The 13293-nt window shown below is 39.8% G+C and overlaps 1 long non-coding RNA gene across 2 annotated transcripts in view; it reads right to left on the bottom strand.

Annotated features, from left to right (window-relative positions):
• The window catches only part of LOC121498804, a 30264-nt gene that overhangs the window by 14806 nt on the left and 2165 nt on the right, over nucleotides 1-13293 (bottom strand). Inside the window, exon 2 of one of the 2 annotated variants that reach the window (XR_005989912.1) lies at nucleotides 12860-12914. The exons of the other annotated variant lie outside the window; for it this stretch is intronic. This is a non-coding gene — a long non-coding RNA (uncharacterized LOC121498804). The remainder of the gene's footprint in view (nucleotides 1-12859; nucleotides 12915-13293) is intronic. 2 annotated transcript variants of the gene reach the window in all.

Raw genomic sequence — 13293 nt, 5'->3', positions numbered from 1 at the left:
GGCATTGAGCCCCTAGTTGGGCTATGCACCCAGCAGAGTCTGCTTGAAGATTCTCTTCCTCTGCCCCTCTCTCCACTGGTGTATGTGTGTTTGCATGCACGTGCTCTCACTCTCAAATGAACAAATACACTTTTAAAAAATGGGTAAGAAAAAAATTATACTTTGAAATAAATTAGGTTTTTTTTTTAACTACTAGTTTTTTAACAAAAAATGAGTAAGGATATTGACACTAAATCACTGAAAATCAAATATAAATATGTAGTAAAGAAAAAATGTCCTATCTCACTAACAGTCACATAAATGAAAATTAAAAGTGAGATATCACTTTTTACATATTACCATGACTTTTAAAAATTTTAATATATCAATCACTTTCATCATAATTTCTTTGTGGGAGTATATAATTTCTTTGGTAATAATTTTGGCAATGTCAGCTATCTTAAAACTTCACAGCCGTTTTTTTTTTTTTTTTTTTAAGATTTTATTTATTTATTTGAGAGAGAGAGTGAGAGAGAGAACAAGGGGTGAGGAGGGGTGGGTTTTAGGAGAGAAGACTCCCCACTGAGCAGGGAGCCCTTCACAGAGCTAGACTCCAGGACCCTGAGATCATGACCTGATCCAAAGAAAGATGCTTAACTGACTGAGCCACCCAGGTCCCCCAAAAGTCCACAGCCTTTGACTAGTGATTTTATTTCTAGGACTTTATCACAAGGTAATAATATCACAGATATGGACAAAGATTAAGCTAGTGTTTCATCTAAGAATTATATATAAAATAAAAAATTGGGGAAGGATCAAATAACAAGAGCACAGTTAAATCAATAGTGTTACATCTATCAGTAAGATAAATTATAATAGTGTCAACAAAAATATTTATGAAGGCTCAGTATAATAAAAATACCTATTTTCCATAAGTTAAATATAAATTTAACATAATTCCAATAAAAATACTTTCAGTTTTTTTTTTTTTCAATAGAAAAACTGATCCTAAAGGTCGAATAGAAAAAATTAACAACAATGGCCAGGAAAACACTGGCAAGGGAAAAGAGCAATGAGAAAGCACCAGTATTAGCAGATATATATGAAAACATATTTTATGCAATAGTTAAGAGAGTACTAGAATATTAATAGACAAATGGAACAGTATAGACACCAAATACATATGTTAGTTCATTCCATGGAAAGGGAAGCATCTCAAGTCAAAGAGGAAAAGGTAGACCCATGAATAAATGATGTCAAGACAAGTAGAAAGACACAAACAGTTGGATCTATGTCTTTGCAACATTTGTCTCCTTCAAAAAAACTCAAGAAAGACAAATATAAAAACTAAAACTATAAAAGTACTAGAAGAAAACAAAGATTAAAAACATTTTTTAATGGGAAGGCCTTTATAATGATGATTCAAAATCTAGAAGCCATAAAAGTAAATATTGATGAAGTCTGGCTATATAAAAATATATTATAAAATTTGTACATGGGAAGATTCTACAAGAAAAGTCAAAGCCAAAACAAACTGGGAAAAAAAGTGATCCATGTCCCAGACATAGGGCTAATCTCTTTCATGTACACAGAGCTACTATAAATCAGTATGGGAGGCCTGTAACCTATAGAAAAGTGGGCAAAGCTTATGAAAAGACAGGTTCGTTCCATACACATTTTAGGAGTGTGTGTTCCAGCTCTGTGAGAAATGCTGATGGCATTTCAATAGGGATTGCACTGAATGTGTAGATTGCTTTGGGTAGCACAGACGTTTTAATAATATTTGTTCTTCCAATCCATGAGCATGGAATGTTTTTCCATTTCTTTGTGTCTTCCTCAATTTCTTTCATAAGTGTTCTATAGTTTCAGAGTACAGACCCTTTACCTCTTTCGTTAGGTTTATTCCTAGGTATCTTAATAGCCAAAGTACTGTTGAAAAAGAAAACCAATGGCGGGGGCATCACAATTCTGGGTTTCAAGCTGTATTACAAAGTTGTGATCATCAAAACAGTATGGTACTGGCACAGAAACAGACACACAGATCAAGAGAACAGAACAGACAACCCAGAAACGGGCCCTTTACTCAACAGTCAACTAATCTTTGACAAAGCAGGAAACAATATCCAATGGAAAAAAAAGATAGTCTCTTCAATACATGGTGTTGGAGCAACTGGACAGTGACATGCAGAAGAATGAAACTGGACCACTTTCTTACACCACACACAAAAATAAATTCAAAATGGATGAAAGATCTAAATGTGAGACAGGAATCCATCAAAATCCTGGAGAAGACAGGCAGCAACCTCTTTGACCTCAGCCACAGCAATTTCTTGCAAGACACATCTCTGGAGGCAAGGGAAACAAAAGCAAAAATGAACTGTTGAGACTTCATCAAGATAAAAAGCTTCTGCACAGCAAAGGAAACAGTCAACAAAAACCAAAAGACAACCTACAGAATGGGAGAAGGTATGCGCAAATGACTTATCAGATAAAGGGCTAGTATCCAAAATCTATAAAGAAGTTAGCAAACTCAACACCCAAAAAAACAACAAAAAAAATCCATTCTAGAAATGAGCAGAAGACATGAACAGACATTTATCCAAAGAAAACATACAAATGGCCAATGGACACATGAAAAAACGCTCGACATCACTCAGCATTGGAAATAGAAATCAAAACCACAATGAGATACCACCTTACACCAGTCAGAATAGCTAAATTTAACAACTTGGGAAACAACAGATGTTGGCAAGGATGTGGAGAAAGGGAAACCCTCTTGCACTGTTGGTGGGAATGTGGACTGGTGCAGCCACTCTGGAAAACAGTATGGAGGTCCAAAAAAGGTTAAAAATAGAACTTCCATAGGATCTAGCAATTGTACTAGTAGGTATTTACCCAAAGGATACAAAACATAGTGATCCCAAGGGGCACCTGCACCCCATTGTTTACAGCAGCAGTGTCCACAGATGCCAAACTATGGAAGGAGCCCAGAGGTCCATTGACAGATGAATGGATAAAGATGTAGCAAATATATACATACGTATATATGTATACACACACACACACACACACACACACACTGGAATACTCCTCAGTCACCAGAAAGAACAAAATCTTGCCATTTCCAACTACGCGGATGGAACTGGAGGATATTATGCTAAGTGAAATAAGTCAGTCAGAAACAAAACAGATGAACATGGGGAAGGGAAGGAAAAATAAAATAAGAAGAAAACAGAGAGGGAGGCAAACCATAAGAGACTCTTAACTCTAGGAAACAAACTGAGGGTTGTTGGAGGGGAGGTAGGTAGGGAGATGGGGTACCTGGGTGATGGGCATGAAGGAGAGCACCTGATGTAATGAGCACTGGCATTATATGCAGCTGATGGAATTACTAAATTCTACCCTGTAACTATTAAAAAAAAAAAAAAAAAAAAAGAAAGAAAGCTGTACCGGATGTTCAAGACTCTTTAAGATTTCATGCCCCTTTAAAGAAGTTGAAATTTGAAACTGTGGGTAACGCATTATAGGTGTGATGTATGCAAAAAAGAGACAGCAAGGATCCCCGGTGAGGGCACCAGGACCGAAGAAAAGGCTTTGGCCTTATGTCAAAATATTGGTTAGTAGGGGTGCCTGGCTGGCTCAGTTGGTAGAGTGTGGGACTCTTGATTCTAGGGTTGAGTTCAAGCCCCACGTTGGTCACAGGGTTTACGTATATATGTAAATATTGAAAATATTGTCAATATTTAAAAACTGATAAATGACGTGTGTGTTTTAAGTTAAAATGTTTAAAGTATAAAAAAAGTATATAGGAAAGGATATAAGAGTAATTCTAAAACTATGAAAAGATGCTCATCTTCACTTTTTTTTTTAGGGGGGAGGAGAGGGTCAGAGGGAGATAGAGAATCCTTTTTATAAAAGATTTATTTATTGGAGACAGGGAGAACAAGCAAGGGGAGGGGTGGAGGGAGAGGGAAAGAGAGAGAATCCTCAAGTAGGAAACCCTGAGGTCATGTCTGAGCCGAAATCAAGAGTTGGATGCTTAACTGACTGAGCCACCTAGGTGCCCCTTATCTTTACTCTTAATAAGAGAAATGCAAATTAAAACTAAACTGAAATACTACTTTTTTTTTTTACTTATTCAATAGGCAAAAAAGCCCAAACTTTTTGGCAAGGCTGCTGCAGAGAACTGGGTTCTCCCACTGCTAGTAGTAGTGCAAAATGCCGTAAATCCTACGAGGAGAATTGAGCAGCATCTATCAAAAACATAATTTTGACCCGGAAATTCTACTTCTGGGAATTTATTTAGGCCTTTGCATGCAAAAATAGTGCACAAACCTAATAATTTAAGCACTGGTTGTCATAGGCAATGAGTAGAGAAAAACAAGTGTCCACCACTAGAAGACTGGTTAAATTAACCAGTATGTATTAATAAAAAAAGGGTGAAACTCACTATGAACTTCTATGGAAATATCTAAGGGAAATTATGATCATATGAACAGCATACTATCTTTTATGTAAGAAGTTGCAGGGAGAGAATGAAATCTATATTCCTATTTGCATTATATCTGCATGAATAAAGGAAAGGATGCTGTATTAGTTATTTATGTCCCTATAACAAATTACCTGAAACCTTAATGGATTAAGACAACTGATATTTAATACCTCATATGTTTTTTGAGGGCCAGGGGTCAGGAAGTGGCTTTGCTGGGTGGCTCTGGCACAGGGTCTCTCCTGCAGCCACAGGGAAGTTGTCAGCTGGGGCTGCGGCCATCAGCAGGGGCTGCACATCCACTTGCAAGCTCACCCGTGACTGCTGGCAGGCAGGAGGCTTGGGTTCTTTGCTGCATGGGCCTCTCCCTGGGGCTGCTCACACACCCAGCTGCAGGTGACGGGTGAGGTGTGGGTGGGGATCCCAAGATGGCAAGTGCAGACCTTGTAGCACCTAAACTCAGAGGTGGAACATCATTCTCCTTGTTAGAAGCAAATCCAGCTCATGCTCATGGGGAGAGAAATTGAAGCCTAGTCTCTTGAAGAAAGGAGTATTCCAGAATTGGTGGACATAGTTTTTAAACTGCCATGGAGCATGGTTAACGAAGGGTCATGGGAGAGTGAGGAGAGGGGCAGATATGGAATGGGTTGGAGAATTTCACCACTATCTTTAATCGTGGTAAAATATACATAACAAAATTTATCATCTTAACCGCATACAGCTCTGCATCATTAAGTCTATTCACGTTGTTGTGCAGCCATCACCACCATCCACCTTCAGAAGTCTTGTCATTTTGCAAACTCGAACCCTGTACCCATCGGAGGATAACTGCCCCCTCCTTCCCTACAGCCCTGGAAACCACCATTCTTTCTATCTCTGTGGATTTGACTTCTCTCAGGTACTTTATGTAAGAGGAATCATACAGTCCATGTCCTTTTGTGACTGACTTATTTCACTTAACCTAACGTCCATATTATAGCATGTGTCAGAATTTCATTCCTTTTTAAGGCCGAATAGTATTCCATTGTAGGTATATACCGTATTTTTTATCCAGTCATTAATCAGTGAACATGTGGTTTGCTTCTACCCTTTGGCTATCATGAATGATGCTGCTATGAACATCTGTGTACAAATAGCTCGTTAAGTCCTCACTTGTGTATTTTTATATTAAATTTTTTTTTATCTCTTTGAGTCCTCACTTAGGTATTTTTATATTTAAAATTTTTTAGACCATGGAAATTGCATTCATAATCAATTGTTACATATCAAACAACCCTAAAACTTGATGACTTATAACAACAATGACTTCTTATTTCTCCTGGTTCTATGGGTTGGCTGGATTGTTCTTCTGCTTGTTTACCTGGCCTCGGTCACATGGTAGCGTTCTGCTGAGAGATATGATGGGCCCAAAGGTCCAAGCTGGCCTCATTCACACGGCTGTCAGTTGGTCTTGGCTCTCATTTTCCTCCCTGTGACCTCTTACTCTCTAGTAGGTTAGACCAACTTCCTCACATAGAAGACTCGGAGACGTGTTCAAGACAGGGAAAGTGGAAGCTGCAAGGTTTCTGAGGCTTACACTCTGGAACTTGCATAATGTAACTTCTGTTATCTTCTATTGGTCAAAGCAAATGTCAAAGACAGCTCAGATTTCAGATAGAGAAAGACAAACACCACATGATTACACTTCTATGTAGAATCTAAAAAACAAAACAAAACCCCAAGCAAACAGCAACAAACAAAAACCCAAACAGACTCAAACACAGAGAACAAACTGGTGGTTGCCAGAGGAGAGGTAGATGGGGGGAATGGGTGAAACAGATAAAGGGGACTAAGAGGTGCAAACTTCCAGGCATAAAACAAATGAATCACAGAGATGGAAAGGATGGCATAGGAAATAAAATCAATAATATTGTAATAATGTTGTTTGGTGACAGATGGTGGCTACATTTACTGTGGTGAGAACTGATTAATGCATAGAATCATTGAATTATGTTGTTGTACAACTGAAACTAATGCAACACTGAATGTTAACTGTGCTTCAAAAAAACCCCCAAAACCCCAGCTCAGCTTCAGGGGGTGGGGAACAGACTCCACCTCTTGATGAGAGTAGCTGTAAGAAACCTGTGGCCATATTCAGGGGGACATGGGTGGCTCAGTCGGTTAAGCGTTCAACTCTTGGTTTTGACTCTGGTCATGATCTTAGGGTCCTGGGATCGAGCCCCAAGTTGGGCTCTGTGCTCAGTGTGGAGTCTGCTTGAGATTATCTCTCTCTCTCTCTCTCCCTGCCCAGCCCTTCCTTTCTCTTTCTCTTGCTAAAAAATAAATAAAATCTTAAAAAAAAATCTGTGGCCTTATTTAATCTACCACAGAACATATTACTTATTCCAAAATATTAAAAATGTCTATAAGTGAATCTTAACGATATGGGAAAATTCATATTATATTTTAGTAAGCAGAGAGCAGCACCGTATATGAATCATGATTTATATCTCTACCACCATTGTCTCCTGGCTTCCCAGCAGCCCCTCCACCCCCGATGACTCTATTTTCAGTTTTTTTCCTATCTCCACTAGAGATAATGGCTCAACTCAAAATGCTTAAATAGTAAGGAAAATAGATTATTTCACATAACAGAGAGGAAGGCAGCTCCAATGGCCGAAAACGCACCGACTTGCTAATGTCAGTAGGTCCCCAGAGCCAGGTCAGCATTTCAGCCAGATGCTCACTAGCCAGATGCTAGTCTCCCTCATGGCCCCACCATGGCTGCTCCAGCTGGAAGTGGCACATTCAAAACTGCCAACATCTAGAGGAAGAAGAGGTATGCGTCTTCCTTGTGTCTCTGCCCCCTCATCTCTTCATGTGGAGGAATTTTAGACACACAGAAAAGCTGAGAGCAGTACAATGATGAACCATATCCCCGCTACCTAGATTCAACAATTGACAACCTTTTGCCACAGGCCACGATTGCTCAATCTCTCTCCTTCACTCTTTTTCCTACAGCATTTGAAATTAAGTTGCAGACATCATGACACTGTACCCCTATAGGATTCAGCCTATATTTCCTTTTTTTTAAAAAAAAAGATTTTATTTATTTTTTTAAGAGAGACAGCAAGGCTGAGTGGGGGTACGCTGGAGGGAGGAGGGGCATAGGGAGAAGGCCAAGCAGACTCTCTGCTGGGCGTGAAGCTCGACACTGACGTCAGGCTCGATCCTAGGACCCCGGGATCACAACTGAGCCAGTCAGATGCTTAACCGACTGATCCATCCACATGCCCCATCAGCCTATGTTGACTAAGAATGTCTCCTACGGATCCACAATAATAGCTCACTTAAGAAAAATTAACAGTGATTCCCTAGTATCACCTAATATTCAGTCCAAGTTAGAATTTCCTCAGTAGCCCCTAAAATGTATTTTATTACTTATCTTTTTACAACCAGAATCCAATCAAGTTTCATACACTGTGTTTGGTTTTAGGTTTCTCTGGTCCCTTTTAATTTAGAGCATGCCCTCAACTTGGTTCTCATGGCATTGTGTTTTTCTTTTGAATTATTCTGGTGTATTTCCTCATGATGTCATTTATTTTGTTCCTCTGGTCTTTGCATTTCTCATGAACTTCAAAATTAGATTTAGACGCTTGCTTAGATTTATGTTGAACTTCTGACAAGAATATTTCATAAGTGGCTTATCGTACCTTTATTAGCGAGGCGAATTTCTCAGAAGCCCCATGGGAGACTTTTTCCTAAGTGCTGTTGGCCAGAACAGGGACACATGCACTGGCCTGGACCAACCACTGCCGAGGGAAGTGCAAACACCATGCTCGGGCACTCAGAAGATGTACCTCTGTGGGCGGAGTGGTGCCTGGCTCCTCGAAGGCAGAAGGTGGATACAGGTATGAAAAGGGTTCTGCAGGTGGACGAAGCAGGAGGCTCCCTTTCCCTGACCCCTTCCATGCACCAGCAAGTTCCCCTGGCACGACCTTCACCGTGGATACCCACCCACTTTTCTCCACCTCCCTCCACCACTGCACTGCTCCCAGTCTCCTGCCATTAGCTCCCAGCCAGTCTCCCCATGTCCAGAGACACCAGAGCTGTCTTTTAAAATCTAAGTTGGATTTTAAAGTCTGCCAAGGGATCCCTGGGTGACGCAGCGGTTTGGCGCCTGCCTTTGGCCCAGGGTGCGATCCTGGAGACCCGGAATCGAATCCCACGTCGGGCTGCCGGTGCATGGAGCCTGCTTCTCCCTCTGCCTGTGTCTCTGCCTCTCTCTCTCTCTGTGACTATAATACATAAATAAATAAAAATTAAAAAAAAAAAAAAGTCTGCCAAACCCCTGCTTTAATCCCTTTGAGGGCTTCCTCGTGCACTTAAGACAAAATCCTCACATCTCGACCTGGCCTAGAACACATCACATCACTTGGCTCCTGCCTACCTCTCCACCTTCACTTGGCCCAACCTCCTGCACATTCAGTAAATGCCAGCGGCATAGGCATTCACTCTTCGAATGCACCGGACCTTTTGCTGATTCAGGGTTCGTGCACACGCAGTTCTGTCTTGTGGAACACCATCCCCTTTGCCTGGTAGCAGAAGATAGTAGTCGTTTGGGCTTGGATTGCATTCCCCCTAAATGCATATGAAGTCCTAACCTCCAGCACCTCAAAAGGGGACTGTTAGAGTCAGGGTGTGCAAAGATGTAATTAAGGAAAAATGAGGTCATTAGGGTGTGTCCTCATCCAAAGACTGCTGTCCTTATAAAAGATAATATTAGGACATAGACGCAGAGGAAAGAGCATGTAAAGTCACAGGGAGAAGGGGGCTATTTACAAGTCAGGGAGAGAAGCTCCCTCCTAAGAAATCAACCCTGCTGACAATTTGATCTTGGACATCTAGCCTCTACAAGTGTAAGGAAATACAAGTCTGTAGTTTAAGCCACCCAGTCTGTGGCTCTTTATTATGGCTGCCCACGCAAACCAAACCAGTGGTTAAGCAGGTCGATTCTGGAGCAGCCTTCCTACATGGAAATCTTGCCTCTGCCAGTCACTAGCTGAGTAATTCGGGGCAACTTACCCTTTTCATGCCTTGGTTTCCTTTTCTGTAAAGTGTGGATGGTAACAACGGCACCAGCACAGTGGCAACCCTCCAGTTTGCCCCAGACGGAAGGGTTTCCCAGGATGCTGGACTTGCAGTCCTAAAACCTCAACAGTCACCCTAAAGCGAGTATCACCCTAGAAGAACGCCCGCTGCTTGGTAAACACTAAGTAGCAAATGTCACTATGATTATTAATTACATTTTCAGATCTCAGCTTCATTATCACTTTCTCTGAGATAGTTTCCTGATTCCATAATCTGGATTAGGACTCCCTGTTAAACTCTTTCATAGTGTAAGTTTCTTTCTTTGTTAGGGGTACCTCATTGAACCCAGAATGAGAATATCCATTCTCATTTTCAATAACCATAGGTACTCCTGATTTCTAACTGGGCACAGGGATGACTTGAATAAAATTTACTTCCCAGTTTCCCTTGTAGAAAACCAAATTCTGACCAATGGGATATGGGCAGATGTGATATGTGCAAATTTTGGAGTGTTCCCTTAAAGCAGAAATTTTTTAAAAAAATATTTATATATATTTAATATATAATATATATTTAATATATAATATATTTATATATATATTATAATAATTATACTATATATTATAATAATTATAATATAATATAATAATATATGTTTAAAGTTTTTTTTTAAGATTTATTTATATATATAAGAGAGAGCATGCAAGAGAAAGCGAGTGCATGCGCAGTGGGGAGGGGCACAGAGGGAGAGGGAGAGAGAAACTCCAAGCAGACTCTGAGCTCAGTGTGGAGCCTGACGTGGGGCTTCATCTCATGATCCTAAAATCATGACTTGAGCCAAGACCAAGAGTCAGAGGCTCAATGAACTGCACCACCTAGGCACCCCAGGTAGGAGGTTCTCAACTTAGAGAAGCTGTCGATAGAATTCCCGGAGCCTGTGAATTAGAATGGGAAAAAAAAATCACATCTGTAGTTTCATGAACTGCTAACTGAAGTTTAGCATCTGTTTTATTTATGCATAAAGGCAAGAAGGCACAGAAATATTAGCAGGGACTGTGATCCTGTCACCAAATGAAATCACAGATGTTTCCTTACCACCTAATCACTTTGCATATATCTATTACATTGTTTATGTTCAGCACCACGATGAAATTTAATATCAGACTGACTGAAAGTCTCATTAGTTAATGCTTAAAGAAGCACACACTTTGCTAAATGCCATGGCACAAAAATGACATCTCTTTTAAAGAGAAGGGCGTCTTGCTCCTTATCCTTTCACTCTTGGGATTGGTGCCATGTGGAACTACTAGAGGGACATATTGGAAACACAGGCGAGGGCTACACTCCTCACGTGGTGGGACAACCAAACTGAAAGCGCTTAGGTCTCCCCTATCTCCATGCAGCCTGAGACTGCTTACACCCAAACTGCTACTTGACAGAGGATGAATATTTATCTTGTTTACAGCACTGCTATTTTGTGTCTTTATTTGAGCAGCTGAATTTATATCCTTATTAACACAATATCAGTTATCACATTTTATAATTATATATTTATTTGAAGTGATTTTTTGGGTAAATGTCTTTACTACTAAAGAATACGCTCTTTGAGGACACGGAGCATGTCTGTTGGCTCACTCTGGAATCCTGGCAAACTGGTACGTTGTAGGAACAGAGTGGACTTCCAATAAATGTTTTATTTTTATTTTGTTTAAAGATTTTATTTATTCATGAAAGACACAGAGAGAGAGAAAGAGAGAGAGAGAGGCAGAGACACAGGCAGAGCAAGAAGCAGGCTGCATGCAGGGAGCCTGACGTGGGACTAGATCCTGGGTCTCCAGGATCAGGCCCTGGGCTGAAGGTGGTGTTAAACCGCTGAGCCACCCAGGCTGCCCCCAATAAATGTTTTAAAATGAATGAAATAATAGCACAATGTTTATAAACATGTTTGGCTATTCAAGTAATATTGTACATGCAATATTTATAAGCAAAAAAGCCTATGCATAGAAAAAAAGGTTAGATCTAATACCAAAATGTAAACAGTAACTGTTTGAATTATTCGTTTTACCATGATGTTTCCTACATATATATGTATACTTTTTATCCTTTAATTATATATTTATATATATATATATGTATTCTTTAATTACATATATATCATTAAAGGAAATCTGGAAAACATAGGCAAATGTGTGTATATACGTGTGTGTGTATATATATATATATATATGTGTGTGTGTGTGTGTGTGTGTGTATATGTATATATGTATAAAATGAAAAACGGATAGCCCCGGTGGCACAGCAGTTTAGCACTGCCTTCAGCCCAGGGCCTGTTCCTGGAAACCCGGGATCAGGTCCCACATCGGGCTCTCTGCATGGAGCCTGCTTCTCCCTCTGCCTGCCTCTCTGCCTCTCTCTCTTTCTCTGTGTCTCTCATGAATAAATAAAATCTCAAAAAAAAAAAAAAGAAAAACATGTAACAAGACAAAATGGACTAAGAAGTCAGTTGATCCCTGAGGGCCTTGGAGAAGAAGGAGAAAGTGTGTGGAGTATTCTTATCCTGGGAGGTTTAACCAGCTATGATCTGGTGTAGACCGTCTCAGGCCCTTTATGTGCTCAAGGTGTCGTGTAAAAGCCAAAACGCCAGCCTGACTCTTAACATAAGGAGTGAAACTCACTTTTTGACAAAGGGCATGGAAAAAATAAGAGGAAGAGTAATATTCTGGAACAGTAAGACATAACTCTTTAAAATTTAGCAGTCAACCATCTTTTTGGGCTTGGAAAGAAATGTTATTGTATTTCATCTATAATTACACAGATGGGACAGTTATAATCGCCAGGGAGCACATACTCTCCATCCGTGTAATTATAGATGAAATACAACAACTAATACAATAGCTAAAGGCCAAGTTAACAAATTGTGCTCTGTGGTCATTTATTTGTAAGTGTTAATTTTGGGGTTAAGCACTGAGCTTTTGCCTTGATTGTAACCTTGACTGAATAAAAGTATTTGTATATTTCAAATACATTGGTTTTGATACAAAGTAATTAGACTAAGGAACTATTTCATGTGCTCACAATTCTAAAAAAAATTAATTTCAAGATTAGCAAATAATAGATGTTCTTATCTATGTTAGTTGGTGGCAGTGTATCATCCATAGCATAATTTTAAAAAGTCCTTAATTTTTCCTCTATTGCCATTAATTGGACTTCTGCTGTAAAGTTTATAAATCTACAGGCTCATAACACCTTTACACACATTACTTTGATTTGCATTAATTTGTGATTAGTAGGCATGGTAGTTTTCAATACAGACAGACTGACCTGGAAATAAGGAAACAAATGAGGTAGGTCCATCAGAAAGATGTGAAACTAGGTACTGGAAACAAAATGGAAGAGAAGTTAATAGCACCTAATGGTAGTTGTTAAATTTTTAACAAAACTGTATAACCATGACTCTCAGATATAAAATGAACACATGTCAAAAATTTCATTCAAAGGGCACCTAGATGGCAGTCAGTAGAGCGTGAGACTTGGGGTTGTATGAGCCCCATGTTGGGTGTAGAGATTACTTAAAAATAAAATCTTTTTTCTTAAACATTTATTTGGAGGGGGGGAGAGAAAGAGGGAGGGGGAGAGAGAAAGAACATGAGCAGGAGGGGCAGAGGGAGAGGGAAAGAGAATCTCAAGCAGACACCATGCTCAGTGTGGAGCTAATCGAGGGCTTGATCCCTGAGGTCACATGAGCTGAAATCAAA

This window comes from Vulpes lagopus, chromosome 9 (assembly GCF_018345385.1).
Source record: "Vulpes lagopus strain Blue_001 chromosome 9, ASM1834538v1, whole genome shotgun sequence".
Taxonomy (NCBI): domain Eukaryota; kingdom Metazoa; phylum Chordata; class Mammalia; order Carnivora; family Canidae; genus Vulpes; species Vulpes lagopus.
This window is presented reverse-complemented; position numbering and strand designations above follow the sequence as displayed.